This window comes from Saccopteryx bilineata, chromosome 1, assembly GCF_036850765.1.
Source record: "Saccopteryx bilineata isolate mSacBil1 chromosome 1, mSacBil1_pri_phased_curated, whole genome shotgun sequence".
NCBI classification, from domain to species: domain Eukaryota; kingdom Metazoa; phylum Chordata; class Mammalia; order Chiroptera; family Emballonuridae; genus Saccopteryx; species Saccopteryx bilineata.
In genome coordinates, this window is record NC_089490.1 from 161,430,897 (window position 1) to 161,450,852 (window position 19,956).

A 19,956-nucleotide genomic window follows, 5' to 3' on the forward strand; every position below is an offset into this window, starting at 1 on the left:
ATCATTGCCACTACAGATGAAAAGCTCAGCCAAGTAATTATTTAGTTTATATAACTCTAATGGCCAGGTTGACTGATTTTTGTACTAATGACCATTTATTTTAATGTCATTTGACATAATATTGAGTGACCCCACACGGTGCTGTCTTGCATTTTTATAATGCTTCAGACCCTTGTGGAATGAGAAAATAAGCAAATAGAATGAGAAAATAAATAAATAAATAGAAAGGAATAAAATCTTCAACTAATTTTTGTAAAGATCTCCTCCAAACCTGTGGTTCCCAAACATCTGTCTTTGACACCAAATACAAGCAAACCATCAGATTTTGGATGAAGTCACAGATTTCCCAAACACCAGAGTACTGAATCCAAACCTCTGCGGTGGGGAATGGGGAGGAGCAATGGCTCCAGGTGACTCTGAAGCCTGGCCAGGTTGGAGAATCGTGGTTAACATGCCCCAGAATGGGCACAGCCTGCCAAAACAGGAAGGGAAGAAATCGTGTGACCTTGAGCCTTTGGCTTCTGCTTACTGGGCCTCCACATTCCCAACTTTGAAATGGATCACCTGTAAGTGATAGGTGATGCTCTGAGACATATCCAGCAGACTGTTTCTCATTGTGCAAGGGAGTACAGCCCCGTGTCATGACCAGGCCAGGCGGAGGACACATTTGTACATTGGCCACCAGTGAACTCAGAGTTCACCCTGTGGACGTGGGGGGCACTTGCTGACTCTGACTTTCTCTTCCCCTTCTGCTTGCCCTTTGTCTTGTTCAGGAAGCCCGATTCCTTCAACAGCTGTGGGCTTCCTTGTCCCATCTTCACTCCCTCACCAGCAGACACAGACAGAGTTCAGACTCAGCGCTGACAGCATGACGGAAACCATCCCTGCACCTCAGAGCTTAGAGTCTGGGAGACAGGTGAGGACCAAGCACTGTCAGGAAAAGCAGAAGGTGTGGTGCAGATAGCATCGCGGGCATCAGACCCTTACATACAAACCAAGGAGAGAGCCCATGGTGATGAGGATTTCAGAGCATCAGCATTGTTTATGGATGGTTTTCCTGGCCGGCTTGATCCCCCCCACACACCTATGAGGGACCCACCATCATCAGCTCATTTTGTGATGGAGGAAATAAAGGTTCAGAGATTTAAATTGCCCAGAGGCAAGCAGCAGCTGAAGGCCATAGCTGGGTTCGAGCTCCGAAATGTGGACGCCTGTGCTAGTTTCTAAATGGCTCGGTGCCTTGTGTATTAGATTAAGACTTTTGTCTTTCATTTCTGGGCCATTGAAGGATTTTGTAAACCTTATCAAGGAGGATGGACCCAGAGAATAGCTGATGTAGGTCTCAGAATCTTCCAGGAAATTCTGAGTCTCTAGTGGTGGGTAAAAAGAGAAGAAAGGATACATGCTCTGGGTGGGACACAGCTCAGATCCCTCTGGACTCCTTACCCTCTAAGAAGGGGTATAGTTGAAAGAGGATGATAGCCAGCCCTTCTAATGTCTGGGGCCCAAGGCAGAGCCTCTGTTGCCCACATCTAAGGGTGGCAGGCATGGACAAAGCCCTGGATTCAGACTAGAAGGTCTGAATTTTGCCAGCAAGTGACTTAGCTGCTACATGCCTTACATACAAGCCAAGGAGAAACTGCTGTCCTCAGAGAGGACTAAGACTGCAGTGAGGACTGAAGGATGGATATTGAAGGTCTGCAGTGTGCCTGTGCTCTTAGGCACTTTGCACCCATTATTCTCAAATGACAGACCTCAGCTGTCACCCTTCCATAAGGATTGCTTCAGCAGAAGACAGCCTTGGCCAAGGCCACAATCTTGCAGGCAGTGCACATTCAATGACACCTCAGATTAGGGAGTAAACCCCCACCTCAAGTTGGGACAGCATTGAAGAGCTGTGAAATTGGCTGAGTCGCCATTGAGACAACATGGCGGCCTGGCTCCACTTTCAGCTGCTCCTCCTTCTTTCTCTTCCTGCCCCAGGGATCGGTCCAAAGGCATAGCCTAATAAACCATGGCACTTTAACTTTCCTTTTGGAGTCTGTTTTCTGGGGAACCCAATCTGTGACAGCTGACAGCATGCTTTTATTGTTGTTGCTATGGGTTTTTTTTATTAAATTGCAGTGAAGTGCACGTAACAAAATTTACCATCTTAACCAGTTTTCAGAGTGCAGGTCAGTTGCATTGAGTGTATTCACAATGCTGTGCTACTGTCAACAATAACCACCCCTAAAACTTTTCATCTTGCAAAACTGGAACTGTGTTGCCATTAAACACTGGTTGTCCATTCCCCCCTCTTCCCGGTCCCTGGAAACCACCATTCCACTCTCCGTCGCTATGAATTTGACTACTCTGGGAACTTCATGTAAATTGAATCTTACAGTATTTAGCCTTTTTTTTTTGACTAGTTTATTTACACACACACACACACACACACACACACCACTTTTTGTTTATCCACTCATCCATCAATGAACATATCAAGTTCCACCTTTGGCTGTTGGGAATAATGCTGCTATAAATATGGATTCAAATATCTGTTTAAGATCCTGCTTTCAATTCTTTGTGTCTAATGCCCAGAAGTGAAACTGCCAGGTCATGTGGTAATCCTAACCTCTGTTTAATTTGTTGAGGAGCCGCCATGCTGTTTCCACAGTGGCTGCACCATTTCGCATTTCCACCAACAGGACACAAGGACTCCCGTTCCTCCACATTTTCATGAGCCCGTGTTCTTTTAATAATAGCCAACCTATTTTATAGTAGCTGTGTTTCTCAAGTGCCGCAGGTAGGTTTAACCCAGGAGCAGGTTTGAGAACCCAGCTCTGAAATCCAGCAGTTACAGCATCCCCTCCTTCATGGATCTGGTTCATACTTCCAAGCTTTTAAAACTAACATCACCAGGAATGATGATGGGCTGGGTCTTGGACACTGATGTTCAGAGTCCTTTCTCCTTTGAAGTGGCCTTCATGTCTTTGCCAGTAAAACAAGAGCTTCAAACCAGAAGAGCAACAGGTTCCCTTTGGCTTTGCTGTTCTCTGACTCTTGTGCAGGGAAAGAGACTCGGCTGGGAGTTTGTTTAGAGAAATCACTTGCTGAGCATGGACACACATAAAGGAATTGGTCACGACCTTCCACTTTCTCAGTGCTCTGCTTCCAGTCCTGCAGGTACCACCCTCGAAGACACCTGCAAGAGTCTCAACCTCACAGCTTTCCCACAACACTAAATAGGAGCTAGGAGGGGGGCTCCTGGGCCAAGGACACCCACCCTGCCAGCACAAGGGGTCAGAACAGAGAGGCTGCAGCCGTGCCCTCCCAGCCCTGCTTCCTTTCAGAGTTGATGACCATCCCTGAGCCTGCTTCTTAGAATAAAAAAAATAAAAAACAGGCAGGGGTCTTCCCTTCCCTTAGAAAACCCCTGGATCTGCCACTCCGACAGATTTACAAAGATCCTGCCAAGAAGGAAGAATGAGATTGGAACAACCCACAAATGCGACTTCCTTAGAACGCCAGCCAAACTTATTCCATGAGAGCCTTCTCCTTCACTCTCTCCACCCCCCTGTTGACCAAACCACTTGGGTTTCGGCAGTTCAAGCTTCTTTCTTAAGAAATCATTTATGTTTGTCAGGTGCCTGCTGTGGTACTGGCCCTCTGCTAGATTCAGGAGGAAACCCCACCCACAAGAATAAACCTGTGACTTTGACTTGTGAATCCTCAGGGTCAAGCACTTTGCCTGAGAAAAACCCTGAGACCTCTGAGTTCACTAGGTTGCGGTCTTGCCCTGACCTTCTAGACCTTTCTCTCCAGGATAGGGTGGGGGAGGTTTGGATTGTCCTAGAGAGCCCAATCTCTCTGCAAAGGTTCACAAATAATAATTTAAGCAGTTTTTCTAGATTCTGCAGGGAGCCCCTTTCTAGCTGTGTTCCCAGCTATGGGAAGATCATGCAATGCTGTTAGTAGATGTGTAGCTAAAACTTGATGGGTGTGATTCCTCCTGGAAAGAGACCCTGGAGTGCAGGAGACTGTTGGTTATTCCCCACCACGGCCCAGCCATTCTCACACCACTTTCTCACTTGCTGATGGAGACCTGATTGGGTGACCATATGTTTCTTAGGCCTCTTCCCATAGTAGCCATAGAAGTTGAATAATGACTAGTCTAAGCCAATCATCTAATTCCATTTCCCTTGTCATAGAGCATGTAATACAACACTGGCCAATAAATCACTTCTAAGAAAGTACTTTTATCCATTAAAAGGGATACAAGTTAGGGATGCATTTCTTCCTGCTTTTGATTATTATTGTATGTGGATGTGATGCTCAGCACTGCTGCAGCCACCTTGTGACCATGAGGAGAAAGCTAAGACAATTACAGAATCTTATCTTGGTCAAGCCATTGAATAAAGAACCCTGAAACACCCTGCCTCTGGACTTGTTAGATGAGACAACAAACCCCAAAACTTAAAGCTATTTTTAGCTGGGAATTTTGTTTCTTGCAGCTGGAAGTAATGTAACAGAACAGCTTTGACCAAAGGGGCCACAAAGACCCATGGGAGCATCAGAGGTGTATTAAATACAAGCTTTCGTTCCCATTTAGAATAATAAACTGCACATGACTGAAGTTGGCACACAGGATGAATCCATCCTGCCAAATTATGGATCAGGAATTTGAGGCTTAGGGAAGTTATAAGAAAAAGACTCCATAGTTCTTTATACTTCATAAATTGCTTTTATATAGATCATCCCACTTAATCTCTTTAAAAATGATCATTATTGCCTGACCAGTGGTGGCGCAGTGGATATAGAGAGTTGACCTGGGATGCTGAGATCCCAGATTCAAAACTCTGAGGTCACCAGCTTGAGCATGGGCTCATCTGGCTTGAGCACAGGCTCACCAGCTTGAGAGTGGAGTTGCTGGCTTGAGCGCAGGATCATCAATATGACCCCATGGTCGCTGGCTTGAAGCCCAAGGTTACTGGCTTGAATCCAAAGGTTGCTGGCTTGAGCAAGGGGTCACTGACTTGGCTGGAGCCACCCAGTCAAGGCACATAAGAGAAAGCAATCAATGAGCAACTAAATTGCTGCAACTACAAGTTGATGCCTCTCATCTTCCCTTCCTTTCTCTCTGTCTCTCTCTCTCTCTCTCTCTGTCTTTCTCTCTCACTAAAAAAAAAAAAAAAAATTACCATCATTATCCCCATTTTATAAGTGACTAAATTAGAACTGATAGGAAATATTAAGCTATTAATAGCTATATTGTGCTTAATAGCATATAAAGTGCCTTCCATATCATAATTTGTTTCATTATTACCTTTAACTCTAATCTGTAAACTAGAAGTTTATAAATGAAGAAGCAAGCTCAGAAGGGTCTACTCACTTGGCCAAGCTCCACTAAGCTCCAGGGCTGTTCTTCCTATAGCAGTAGCTCTCACAGTGCTGGCCCTAGACCACAGCCCAGCATCACCTGGGAGCTTCTTAGAAATGCAAATGATCGGGCTCCACCCACTCACTGAATCAGAAACTCTGGGGTGGATCCTAATAGTCTGTACTTCACTAAGACTTCTAGATGATTCTGACGCACACTCACGTTTAAGAGGCATTTGCTTTGCACCAAGCTGGCTATTCAGTGACTTGTCCAAAGTTACCCTGCCAGGTTAACCAGAGGTCTCAATCAAGGGCCAAGTGCTCTTTCTAATAGAGAAAACTGAGGCTAAATTTAAAAAAAAAATATGAACCCACCTCCAAACATAAAGATAAAAGCCAAGATCCAAGATCATAGCTGTCGATCTAAGACTATAAAATCATAGAGCTTACTATAAATAAAAGATTGCCAACCTTAAAGAAAATTACTTTAGGATCAATAAGCAGAGACAAAACTATTGTGCACATCACATTATCACCTAACAGAACTGAGAACCCCTACTAGTGGATGACCAACACCATATATCCATCCAGAGGAGTTGGAGACTCTTCTGAAACTGATCCATGACTTTTGTTGAGAAGAGAGATTATACATATGGATTGCTTACAACATAACAGATATTCACAAATGTGACATCATCAAAGCTTAAACAGTTCTTCTGGGTAGGTGTAATCCTACCATGTATCCTTAAAGAACTTGAGCCTCAGAAAGCTTAAATAACTTGCCCACGGTTTACCCAGCTAATGAGTAGTGAAACCACTCTTCAGATAAAAAAGTAGTTTTCTACAAATTCTGAATTTTTTTTGACTATTTCACTTTATTATTGCTCATGCTGCACCTGGGAGAAAAGCTTTCACAGCAGCCCACATCTGACACCAATAGCCCCTCTGCAGCCTTGTGATTGGCTAGTTCCCCACATAGGACCATCTTTGCTTCTGAACTCCCCTTTCCACCTTATGCACCTGCTTCTCCTCCTGAGGGTCAGGGTCTGCATCACTCCCACTTCTGTAACCCTTGGAGAGTCCAGCACAGGGCTCCAAACAGAGCAGGTGTCCTTAGATGTTTACTTAAAGCAATTCGGACACTGATGTTGAGGGAAGGCTCTATTCTTTGGGGGATGATGACATTAAAAGGAGCCATGTTCTCCCAGCATATCCCAGCATGACCCAAGTGCCTCGGGCCACTGCTGGACAAATAAACCCTTGGTCTGGGCCAGGGTGAAAACTCTCTTTTTGATCCTATGTGGTTGGATTGTATCAGCCCAGCACCTCCTGCAAGCCACAGGGTGGTTGCACAAGAGATATTGTTGACAGATTGATTTACTGACTAATATATATGACATACTTATCCAATGACATAGGTATCTTGGAAGGAGTTCAGAGGAAAATAACCAAGATGATTAAAAGATTGGAAAATGTGCTTTACAGGGAAAGGTTATAGGGACTGGGGTTATTTAGTTTGGAACAGAGAGAGCTGCTGAACACTGCATGCATAAGCTATTGCGCTGGGAAGCAGCTATGGCTTGTTTAGTCCAACCTGCTTTCATCCGACCTGGGAAACCAAGGCCCACAGAGCAGAGCCAGAGCAGGGTTACGCTTTGCGATGGTTGGTCCAGTAGTCTCTCCACAACACCTGGTCTCCCCAACCAGCATGTGCATAAACACACAGGTGTACAAACACCCACGCACATATACAAACACCACGCCCTGCAGGCATGCACACTCACACACACATACACAAGCATGCATTTAAGCACTAAGGTGCTGAAAATGGCAACCAGCACTTCTCTCTGCTCCAAGGTTAGACTAGGAGAGCAGGCCCGTCATAGGTCACCACCACCAGTAAGAGGATTTCGGGATGATGTTCATATATCTAAGAGGGTAGACAGAGAAGGAGGTGGGTTACACTTCTCTGGAGGGTGCCCCGAGTAGGGGCCGTTCTCACTGTCTAAGGTGCACTCTGGGCTGTGGGAAGGGACCAGAGGCCCTCCCAGGGCCACCTCTGCAGTTGCACCTCTGGGAGGCAGTGGCTTTTTCCCTCTTCTCCATCACTATGGGATGCATTTCATCCTCCGTGGTAAGAGCCTTCAGTGTGAGGTGTCAGCAGTGGACTACAGAAGTATAAAACCTTGCAAGGCACAGGGACTGTGAGTGGCAATCACAGTGGACTTGGCTGCAGGTCTGCCCTCACTGGCTGTGTGCCCGCTGCAAGTCACCTACCCCCAAGCCTTGGCCTCTTGGCCAGTCAACACTGGGCGCTGACCTTGCCCAGAAATGACCATAAGAAGAGCAGTTAGGAGCATATAGGTTTGGGAACCACTTTTGACTTTGTGGACGTTTTACCACTTCATCTCTGGGTGCCTCGCTTTCTTCTTTTGCAGAAGTGAGCCCCATGATGCCCACGTTCAGGCCAGCAGAGAAATTTTAATGAGGCCATTGCTAGGGAACCCTAACCCCATTCCACGCTCTATATTTGCTCTGACTCTTGATAGCTTTCTCTTGAAGTCTTGATCCTCTGAGAAACAAATGTAACCCCCCCCCCCCGAATCCCTCAAAGGGCTGGTCTCACCATGCAGGAGTGGAGTCCCCCTTCCTCTGCCACACCAAGAACCACAGAAGGGCCTTCAGGAGGGATTTCTCCTTCTCTGGCTCCAGTGACTGCATTGTTCACCCTCCAGGTCCAGGTGGGAGAACCAGACAGGTGATAATATTAACCTCCCATAAAGCAACGAGCAGGAGCCTGAATCCCAGTTGCACCGTGTTGAAACATGACCTAACACCAAATAGCCCGGCAGGCTGAAGGAAGAGAACCAACCTTGCTTCACCATGAGTATCCTGCTCAACTCATCCGTCCCAGAGTCTCTGGCTGAAACGCCTCCCCGTTGGCTGTGACTTCCCAGCATCAAGACACTCTGCCCTCAAGCAGATGACCCACAGGACACAGACTCACCATCCTCCTGAGAGAACAAGGACATGCCTGGCTCCCTGAGCCCCCTGCGCCCCGGGAGAATGTCAGGCCACTCTGAATGTCTCCTCTTTCCTTATAGCTGGTTTGACTTCCAGGAGCCGCAGGGCTGGTGGCTCTCCACTGGGGGGTCCTCACAGCCACTCTCCTTGGCTCAACAGTCCAGAACCCCAGTCCACCCTGCCTCCTCAATCCAAGCAGACAGCCCATTGACACTGAGGCCAACTACCCCCCAGCTCTCCTAGAACAGGGCTGGATTATTATAAACCCAAAGAGGATTAGTGGGGGACACCATCTGCAGAGAGAATAATTAGCTTAGTGGGTTAAATGGATTGTTCCTGGCCCTCTGCCCAAGGGTACACTCTTCAAGACTGTTAAACACAGTCCCATGGGCTTGCAAGGACTCTTCCAAGCCCCAGGGACTCCCACCTCCCACCAGATACCAGCCACCTGGGTGGGCTACATGGAGTCTGCTGGCAGGAGTGGCCGGTACACCAAAACACAAGTCCTTGAGTGGGGGACAGCAGGGATAAAGGTGGCTGGCTGGTTCCCATCTCCCCAAATAAAGCAGAAAAGAAAATCTGATGACATCCCACAGGACAGGAATTAGGTACATGGATCCCTGAAATACCCAGCTGACAATGAAATCCATTTATCAGCTGTTTTCTCTACCCATGCCAATGCCAAATAACCAGTCTCTTTCTCTGAGGAACCTCTTTCCTCATTTTTTTTTTTTTTTCATTTTTCTGAAGCTGGAAACAGGGAGAGACAGTCAGACAGGCTCCCGCATGCGCCCGACCGGGATCCACCCGGCACGCCCACCATGGGGCGACGCTCTGCCCACCAGGGGGCGATGCTCTGCCCATCCTGGGCGTCGCCATGTTATAACCAGAGCCACTCTAGCGCCTGAGGCAGAGGCCACAGAGCCATCCCCAGCGCCCGGGCCATCTTTGCTCCAATGGAGCCTTGGCTGCGGGAGGGGAAGAGAGAGACAGAGAGGAAGGCGCGGCGGAGGGGTGGAGAAGCAAATGGGCGCTTCTCCTGTGTGCCCTGGCCGGGAATCGAACCCGGGTCCTCCGCACGCTAGGCCGACGCTCAACCACTGAGCCAACCGGCCAGGGCTCTTTCCTCATTTTAGACTAAACTGATCCTCTGGGCTTTATGTTGGCAACACCTTGGGGCAACTAGTGAAGGCTGTAATGATCCAATTCACTCTGTCTGAGAGCAGAAGACTACTCGTTCTTAGAATGTCCATGGTTATGTGCAGGGTTGCCTGGAGGCGGGAATGAACTATGTGACCTGAAGGTGGTGGTTTCCTCACTAGGAATTAATTAGGTTGAAGAGCCACCTGTGGACACAGGTGGGACTGAGACTGCATTATCATCAGGAGGTAAAAACTGAGCCAGTGTATGTTCAACATCAATATGACTGATCAATTCTGCCAAGGAAATCACTCAGGGCTTGCTGTCGGTTGCCAGTTACAGCCATTCAGTTCAAACGATCCGGTGTGCATGGATATGAACTACAGCGTGCTGGTACGGGTTCTCCAGAGAAACAGAATCAACAAGCTATATACAGATATAAAGAGAGAAATTTATTATGAGGGATTGGCTCATGCAATTATGGAGGCTGAGATGCTCCACAATCTGCTGTCTACAAGTGGACACCCTGGAGAACTCAGGAAGAATCAGGGAAGCTGATGATGTGGTCTGAATCCAAAGGCCCAAGAATCAGAAGCACTTATGTCCAAGCACAGGAGAAGGTAAAGGTCTCGGCTCAAGCAGAGAAACCAGATTCACCTTTCCTCTCCCTTTTTGTTCTATGGGGGCCCTCAGCAGATTGGATGATGCCCACCCACCGATCTGCTTTACTCAGTCTACCAATTTCAATACTAGTCTCTTCCAGAAAAATCTTCACAGACACACTCAGAAATACTGTTGTACCAGCTCTCTAGGCATCCTTAGCCCAGTCAAAGGGGCACATAAAATTAACCATCACACTGGGCTTGCCCGGGTAATTTTAATAAGTTAGAACAAACATTGTCAGACACAATAGTCATGGGCTGAAATCCAGATTATTCATGCAAAGTGCGGAATATGGTAGGTGTTGGCTCACAGTTATTGTGCACCTGTAAACTGTACAACATTCATTGGGATTTACTAAACCCACTTCATCTGAACCTGGGAGTCAGCACACAAGGACAATCAAATCTTTCACTGGCTGTTTTATTTTCCAGAAAAAACATGGGAATCATTGCAAGTAAAGGGAAAATAAATCTGTCTGACGTCCACATTTGTGAAATGAAGTGAGTAAACCAAGCGGAGAGACGGTTTATTTAATCAGCCAAACCACGACACTTTCAGGAGTGAAACAAGGCACTATTAAGTACTTCAGGAGAGCAGTAGTGACCCGAGACTACCCCGGGTCATTTGGCCCCAGGACAACCCTATCTCTAAAAGGACCATGTGGAAGTGTTTATGATTCCATGAACTGCATGGGCAAATAGACTTTGTCTTCCAGAAAAGCTATTTAAATTACTCCAAGTTCTAAAAGGGAAACTAGAACTTTTGTACCTGAGCCTCAAAGGCCTTTGTATCAATCTATAAGAGATTCACAACTCAATGTTTTCAATATACCTACTATACTCCAGCACATCCTTAGCCACTACTGAAGATGCAGAGGACTCTCAGATAAGCTAACATCAACGCTGCGTGGCACCCAGAACACAGCCTGGCCTCAAATTCCCTTGGCCTGAGATCCGTTGTCTACCCCTCCCGTCCCACTCCCTCCCCGGTCCACTCCCCAGGCCTCGTTGCCCTGACCTACTTGGCTCCAGAAACCTCCGCTTTATGAGCTCAGTCCCGCACCTTCTGTCTCTGGCTTCTCTTCTGCTCTTCCTCCCACTACATCTGTTTCACCCTCAGCAGACCGCAGTCACCCTCCTTGGATCCCTTTGTCCCTTTCCTGGCTCGAGATTGCCCTTCCCCCAGCCTAGTGCCCATGGGACATCGCTTCAGCCACTGTCTTGTTGATCAGTCCAGCGACATCCTTCCTCTGGTCCACCTCCAGGTTTTGGAAGCATCTGGAGGAATTCACTCATTCGAGTGGATTGAAATTCTTTCAAATTCACAGTCTCAGCGGTAACTGGGCCTTCAACGAGACTCCTCAGTGTTTCCACCATTCCCTGGGCAGGCCCAGTCCTCACTGTAGTTATTCTGCCATCATAATTTCCCCAAGTCACTGTCTCAACAGACCTCTGGTCAGGATAATAGGAGCTGGGCTTTTTGTCCATAAGGTTCAAACCATCCCTGTTTACTGAGAAATAGAAGTTCCCCTGAAAAGAAATTGCTAGGTGTCTTACTGTAGTGTCATCGCCATGATCACCTTATACACAATAGCAAGCTATGTTCTGCAGTCAGTCCTGTAGAGCTCAGACTGCCTTCGACAGGAAACGCACCTTAGATCCTGCCCTCAAATCTAAGATGGCTGCTACAATTGGACAGAGGAGTTTTGTCTTTTAATCATCTGCATCCTCCTCCTCACTCTGCTTCTTCACCCTTCACTACTCCTGGGACGGAAGGATGCCCACTTCCCTTCTCCTTACTGCAGAGAAGGGCCTCCTAGTCACGAGCAGCCAGGCCAACCCTGGCCACTTCTGCAGGGCCCCATTGCTGGAGCAGCAGCTGGCAGGGTCCCTCTGGAGCTCTCTGTGGGCATAGTTAGCCATGTGTCTGATCTCTAACACCAGACTCCAAGAAGAAGGAAGTTGCCTTAGACTGGTGCTACTCAAAGAGAGTGGAGTGCAGCTATAAGTGAGATCATGAACTGCTTGTTACCTGCACAAAATGAGATAAGGCCAGATACTGAGAGTAAGCATTTAGAGACTTGTATAACAATTCTACTTTGTGGTAATATCCAAGTGGGAAACCAGCTGACCCATGTTTTGTATGACTAACATTTTTTCTTTTCCTCCTGTTGGTGTGTTAATGAATGGCAATACTGCATCATATGCTACACAATTCAGAGTGAGGTGTGTGTGTGTGTGTGTGAGAGAGAGAGAGAGAGAGAGACAGAGAGACAGAGAGACAGAGGGACAGGAAGGGAGAGAGATGAGAAGCATCAACTCATAGTTGTGGCACTTCAGTTGTTCATTGATTGCTTCTCATATGTGCCTTGACCGGGGGGCTCCAGCTGAGCCAGTGACCCCTTGCTCCAACCAGCGACCTTGGGCTTCCAGCCAGAGACCATAGGGTTTTGAACCTGGGTTCTTAGTGTCCAGATCAATGCTCTATCCACTGTGCCACCACCCGGTCAGGTCAGAGTGAGAATTTTCTAATAAACCTTTCTGATACTAAAACTGCTTCCTTTCATATTATCCAAAGGTCCACCTCAAGCAAAGGGAAGAGAAGGCTGGATGGGCCCTAAGTTTCTTGGGGGAGATTCAAGTGGATGTGTTGCCTCTTTGCAAGGAGACGGGGCAGGAAGAGCAAGTTCTAGCCCACAAAGAGAGGACTAACAGGCAATACACCTACAGCTCTGTCCTTCCTGTGAGGCTTGCCAGCCCTTAAGAATGAACCACATCTTTAACCCACAGGTGTTTTCAGTGGTCGTGGCTCACTCCGTTTCTTGCTGCAGAGACCCCTAGGCTCCTGGAACCTCTATTCTTTGTTACCATCAGCATCGTGGGCCAGAGCCCAGTGGGCCTCAGCCATCTCTGCATGTCATGCTTGCTCTTTTTTGTGTGTGTGACAGAGACAGAGAGAGAGAGACAGACAGGGACAGACAGACAGGAAGGGGGAGAGATAAGAAGCTCAACTCTTCATTGTGGCACCTTAGTTATTCATTGATTGCTGTCTCATATGTGCCTTGATTGGGGGGGGGGGGTTGAGGACTACAGCAGAGCAATTGAACCCTTGCTCAAGCCAGAGACCTTTGGGCTCAAGCCAGCGACCATGGGGTCATGTCTATGATCCCACGCTCAAGCCAGTCACCCTAAGCCCAAGCTGGTGAGCCTGTGCTCAAGCCAAATAAACCTGCATTCAAGCCAGCAACCTCAGGGATTCGAACCTGGGTCCTCTGCATCCCAGTCCAGCACTCTATCCACTGTGCCACTGCCTGGTCAGGCCATACTTGCGCTTAACCGTAGGGCTCCGGTTGTGGAAAGTTTCCAGCAGCTCATGGCATCGGCATCTGCTGCTGCTTCTCCCTGCTCTCAGTCATCATCCTCTTCACGGCCAGGAAGCACCAATGCCAGTCGGCCAGCAGCACAGGGATAACACATTTTCTAATAGTTCACGTTACAGTCTTTTACATATTGACCTGCAACAGATTGAAAATTTAAAACACAAGCAGTTTCTTCCCTGAAGATTGTTTGTTTCAGAACCACTTCTCTGCCCTCAAAGTCACAGTATCCTTCCCTTTTCTTTGAAAGGAAGGAATCTTCTTGTTAATTGTGCATATCTCTCTCCATTCTACTTATAAAGTGCTAGCTTTCACATTGTGTGAGTCTGCTCAGACTACCATAACAGAGTACCACAGACCAGGGGCTTAAATAACAAATTATTTTCTCAAAGTTCTGGAGGCTGGAAGTCCAAGACCAAGGTATCAGCAGGGCTGGTTTCTTCTGAGGCCTCTCTTCTTAGCTTGTAAATGACGATCTTCTCCCCGTGTCCTCACAGGGTCTTCCCTCTGCCAGTGTCTGTGGCCTAACCTATTCTTATAAGGACATAAGTCAGATAGGATTAGGGCCCACCATATGCCTTCTTTTTACCTTAATTACTTCTATAATGGCTCTATCGCCAAATGCAGTTGCACTGTGAGGTCCTGGGGATGAGGGCTTCACCATGGGAACTTATGGGGAGCACAATTCAGCCCATGGTACAAATGAAACCACACAGACATCATCCTTCTGGCTTTTTGCAGCTTCTCCACCCTACTCCCACTACTCTCAACACATGAGCTCTTTAGTTATTTCAGAATAGCAAATAAGGCAGAACTTAGAGGACCGTGGCTCAGTTTTGAAGTATCTGACCAGTTGTAAACTAGAAACCAACAGGGTCACCAGTGGCAAAATTGCAGTGATGCAGGGAACTTCCTTCACTGATTATTTTTTCTTCTTTTCCAAGTGAGAGGAGGGGAGACAAAGAGACAGAATCTAGCGTGCACCCCAACCAGGCTCGACTCGGCAACCCCCATCTGGGGCTGATACTCTGCCCATCTGGGGCCATGCTCGCAACAGAGCTATCTTTAGTGCCTAAGGCAGAGGCTCCACGGAGCCATCCTCAGCAGTGGACCTGATGCGTTCAAACCAATTGAGCCATGGCTGCTGGAGGGGAAGAGAGAGAGGAAGAGAGAAGGGGGAGGGGAAGGGGTGAAGAAGCAGATGGTCACTTCTCCTGTGTGCCCTGAAATGGAATTAAACCTAGGGTATCCATATGCTAGGCTAATGGTCTACCATTTAGCCAACCGACCAGGGTCCTCTCATGATTTAACAAATATTTAGTTATTATGTGTCTGATTCTGTTCTAAGCACTGGAGATGCCAAATAAACAAAAGGCGTTTTCAGGGGCCAATGTCCTGGGTCTCCAGTCTCTTCTCCCCCCTTAGGTTCCCAGGCTCCCACTTTGCCAGCCTCTGGGTCCTGGTGCCTCTGGCCTCCCGCCACTCCCCCCTCTCAAGATAGGCCTGCTGGGAACGGAAGACATTGACCAAGTCATCTGCTCAGTGTGGTGAGGCTTTGATTGAGTTACATTTTCCACCATGTGAGTTCGAGGGAACCAGAGCTACTGGTACATCCATCACCACCCTGCTCTCCACCAGCTGCTCTTCCAAACCTCTGCTCGCCCCACTGCCCCGAGCCCCACCCCCACCCCTCCCTCTCGGCAACAGCTTCATCTGAGCCCTTCTATTGTAAAGCACCATTAGACCCCGGTCACTCTCTCTTCTAAGAAAAGCTGTTAAACAGACCCTGACCCCTCCGCACATGGGCGGACAACTCAGCACCCTTCCCCACATCTCTGAAGGAATTTGGGGGACTAGAACATTTACTTCTAAGCCCCCAAGTCTCATGTACTACTGCTAAATTCCCACTCCTACACAGAGTGGCTTTGGAGTTGCTACCTTTCCTCCCTCACTGATCTTGATTTCTCCATAACCAGCCCGGTGTGCACAAAAATAGACATCTGTGACTTTGGGGGTGAGGAAGAGCTGTCAGGGTTACCTCACAGCATAACAAGGAAGGACATCTTAAAGTGACTCTGACACACCGCGGCACATCACGGCCTTTGGTCCTCACCCCTCCCCACTGCTGAGGACTTTCCATGGTGGCCTCCCCCCTCAGACCCAGCTCCCTCCACTGTGTTCCCCCCACCCGGGAGCCCTACACCCCCTGAGGTTCTGCCACTGCTCCTCCCTCAACTAATCCTTCATTACCCCCAGGCAGGAAGGCCTTGTCAGTTTCTCCAAGAAGCCATCCCCATCTGGACTGGGCTCTCCGTCTCACTTCCATCATCCCCCACCCCCACCATGCATTGTTGTTACATTAGACAGCACGTTTGTGACTCGGTCTGCTCCTCCCCTGGAGGGGGCACATCTAAAGGGCAAGGCCCAGGTTCCGTCATTTAATAAGCACATATGGAGTGTCCGTTTCCCGCCAGACACTCTTCTAGGCACGGGGTCCCCACAGTGAGCAAAGCAGACACCCTCCCCTCACGGACACTCCATTCTAGTGCAGGACAACAAACACGTGGTAAATAAACATACGTAAAGCGGTAATGCTGCTATGAAGGAAAATAAAGCAGAATGAGGGGATAGAGAGGGAGGAAGGAGCCACCACTGTGAAGATGAGATCAGGGGAAGTGTCACTGAGGAGGTGACCCGTAGTCAAGGCCCGAGTGAAGCAAGCTGGCCAAGCCAGTACCTGGGAGAACCCTCAAAATAGAGGCAAGAAAGTGCACCAAAACCCCAGGAAGGAGCATGCCCCAAGACCTAGAAAGTCCATCAGAGCAGATAAAGCAAAGGAGGAGTTCAAACAGTGCTGGGAAACGGGGTGGAAGAGGAAGTCAGGGGCCGCGTCACAGAGGACTTTACAGGCATCTCTGTGGCTCATGCTTTTAATAGGACGGCGGCTCTTCAATGTGCAATAAACAATTTTATGAGAGAATGAATGAATGATTGCTTAGAAATATGCTAAGATTTAATGTGTCCTAAAAATGACCTTTCTTGATTGTTTATCTCCCTGCCCCACCTCCAGGGGCTCTTCCTCAGGGGAACTAAGGGCTCCTACCTGTCTAATAGGCTGCACGTCCACAAAGCCTAAATTTATCTCCTGAGCAGTGTCCACAATAGGGCAGGTTCTTGGCTCATCCTGGTGATTTGTCCTTGATGGGGCTCCTTTTATGTTAATGAGCAGAATTCCCACCCTCCCCCAGCCCTGAAAACGTCTCCCAAGATGACCGACTGTCTCTTTCTCAGGACTCTGACAGGAAGTCAGACGCGCAGCTCACATTGGTGACCAGGGGAGATATCCTGCAACCTAAATGCTCCCACTTCCTGATTCTGGCAAATCGCTTTACTTCTGTGAACAAGAACCCCTCATTGCCTGGTTCATCTCATGACCTGATTTGACCCAAGTTGGGCCTCAGATGTTAGTCGCTATAGTTCTGAGAGATTAAGTTGTAGTTACACGTAACTCTAAATCCAAATAACAGTGTCTCAAACAAGACGTGGGTGTTCTTTTTGTTTTCTTTTATATCACAAAAAATGCAGAGGTCAGTAGTCCGTGGCCGGTACAGCAGAACTTGGCTATCATCAGGGTAACCAGGATGGGGTTCTCGTTCACGTACCTGCAACACGGCTTCTGCTGCTCCAGCAAACCACCTCTACATGCTCAGAAGGAAGACATATAAAAGATCAAATGGACATTCCAAAGCCTAGAACATTCATTGAGGAGCTATGTCACAGGACCACTCCTATCTGCAAGGGAGGCAGGGAAATGTTTTTAGCTATGCACATTCTGCCCTTGGGAAATGTAGGCTCTGTGGTACGACTAGGCAATGAACACTCAACAGACCACAGACAGTGTCTCCAGCATCCACCCCCTTGAGCTACCCATCATCCATATATACCCTTCTTTGCATTCCTATTCACATATACTCCACATTTCCACTAAGAGACACAAAGGATTTCTGGGTGACGCTCTTCTCTCTCACGTCTAAGATATGGTCTCTTGTGGCCCAAAACTGTAAAAGTAAGAGTCTTCCCCAACATGCTCCATATGCCATGGCAGAAAAGGACAATAACTGTCCCCCCCAAAAAAAAAAAACCCAAAGAAGCCAGTCACAAACAGGCAACTACCATATAATTCCACTTATATTAATACTCAGAGTAGTCAGGTCCATAGAGACAGGAAGTAGAATGCTGGTTTGAAAGGAGCTGGGGAGGGGAGAGTGGGGGGTGTTTAATAGGGACAGTTGCAGGTTGGGAATTGGGGGAAGTTCTGGAGATGCCTGGTGGCGAGGGCTGCACACATCAATGCCCTCAGCGCTACTAACTGAACTGGTCTAAAAAGTAAATCTTATGTATACTTTACCCCAACAGAAAAAAATAAATTATAAGTATAAAAAATAAAAAGAGTTCGTGGGATGAGTCTTGAAGACATTATGCTAAGCGGAATAAGCCAGTCACAGAGGACACTCCTATGAGATATTTAAAACAGTCAAACTCACAGAATCAGGGAGCAGGATGGTGGTCGCCCGAGTCTGGGGGAGAGGAGGACGGAGCGCTGCTCATCAAGAGCCATAAAGTTTCAATTATGCAAGATGGAAAGTTCTAGAGATCTGTGGATAGCATTGTGCCTGTTGTTAACAATACTGTATTGTGTACTTAAAAATGGATCGAAGGTAGATCTCATGTTGTGTCTAGTTGCCACAGACTTTTGTGTGTGTGTGACAGAGACAGAGAGAGGGACAGATAGGGACAGACAGACAGGAAGGGAGATGAGAAGCATAAATTCTTCGTTGCGGCACCTTAGTTGTTTATTGATTGCTTTCTCATATGTGCCTTGACCGGAGCGGCTGGGGGGCGGCTATGGGGCTATAGCAGAGCAAGTGACCCCTTGCTCAAGCCAGCGACCTTGGGCTCAAGCTGGTGAGCCTTGCTCAAACCAGATGACCCCGTGCTCAAGCTGGCGACCTCAGGGTTTTGAACCTGGGTTCTCCACATCCCAACCCTACTCTCTATCCACTGTGCCACCTCCTGGTCAGGCTCCACAGACTTTTAAAAAGGGATATGCAATCTAGAAAGAAAAGAGAGTACAGGCAGAATCCTGGAGTGCACTACCATGTAAGGGATGAACAGAGGAAGAGAAGTCTTCATGGAAGGCCAGGAAGGAATGGGTGGAGAGACAGAATCTCTTTCAGGAGAGCAGCTTATTAGAAGCCAAGAAGTAAACACATGTTCAACAGACGCATCTACCAAGGATGACAAAGACGGAAAGGGTCCCATGACTTAGCAACTACATGTTGCAAAGGGGTATGCTTTGTACATTCATTCCCTCCGTGGATAAACCAGAGTGTGAAAGTTGTTGAAGAAAGCACGGGGTAAGATTGCATGAGGATCCCAGGAGCCTCACAGGAGGAAAAGATACCTATCTCCATCCTCTTCTCCTAGTAATCTGCAATAGTGGAACACAGTGGCCCTAACCAAAGCCTTCCTCTTGGTGGGAAGAACAGTGAAGGCCCGGAAGTAGCATGACCACAAGGGTAAGGAAGGTGGGCCATGCAACAAGCCTTGGTGGAGTCATGTGGCCAACTGGGAGGTGGCCCTGAGTAGTTTAGGTGGCAGATGCTGGAAACTTTGAAGCATTTACACCTTCCTCTACAGGGGGAAGAGCTTTAACGTGGCTGCCCTCATCCCCGGACAGGAATACCCCCAGCCAGCCTCTAACCCAAATAAACAAAGAAGCTTGGCCAGGTACCAGTGAAGGCCACTCCAGGGCCAGATGGCTCAGTCACCAACAGCCAGCACCCCAGGCTTTTCTCACTGAGGCTCTTGGGCACAGAGTCAAGGAAGCAGGGGAGAACAGGACTTGTCTCTCAGGTGACCAACAGGCACCAGGGCTTCCAGGACAGAGAAGTATAAAATGAGCTGGGAGTGAGAGACTGGAGCCTTATGAATCTCGGCCCATGGGTGCGTGGGCACTGCACTTGGGGACAGCCTGTCGAAGTTGTTTCCTGAACCCCAGGCAAAGTCAGGATGTGAGAAACAAAGTCGCCTATGCCACTGGTCAGTGAAGAAGTGGGGGGAGCCAAATTCCAGTAGAGAGAGCAAACTGAGGCCCGTCTATTCATGGAGAGAAATCTGTGACTGTGGAAGCCAGAAGAAAAACGGGGCTCCTATGGGGGTGGGGGGACGGGTGTGCTTGCAGGGAAGCATGAGAAGGCTCACCTGCGGAAGGCAAACGGGCTGTGAGGGCGAAGGTGGAGCTAGGAAAGAAATCAGGGTCCCCAGACAGGTGGGAGGAGACCAGAGCCCAGCTGTGGAGGGGGGCCCGGAGGAAAGGAGCCTGAAAAACAGCC

The 19,956-nt window shown here is 48.2% G+C and overlaps 1 protein-coding gene across 2 annotated transcripts in view; it reads right to left on the reverse strand.

Annotated features, from left to right (window-relative positions):
- The window catches only part of RP1L1 (RP1 like 1), a 45,060-nt gene extending 36,466 nt beyond the window's left edge, over positions 1-8,594 (reverse strand). Inside the window, exon 1 of one of the 2 annotated variants that reach the window (XM_066278753.1) lies at positions 8,366-8,594. The gene's annotated coding sequence lies outside the window, so the exon portion shown is untranslated. The other variant, XM_066278772.1, reaches the window with a different exon arrangement.
- Positions 8,595-19,956: the final 11,362 nt, after the last annotated feature.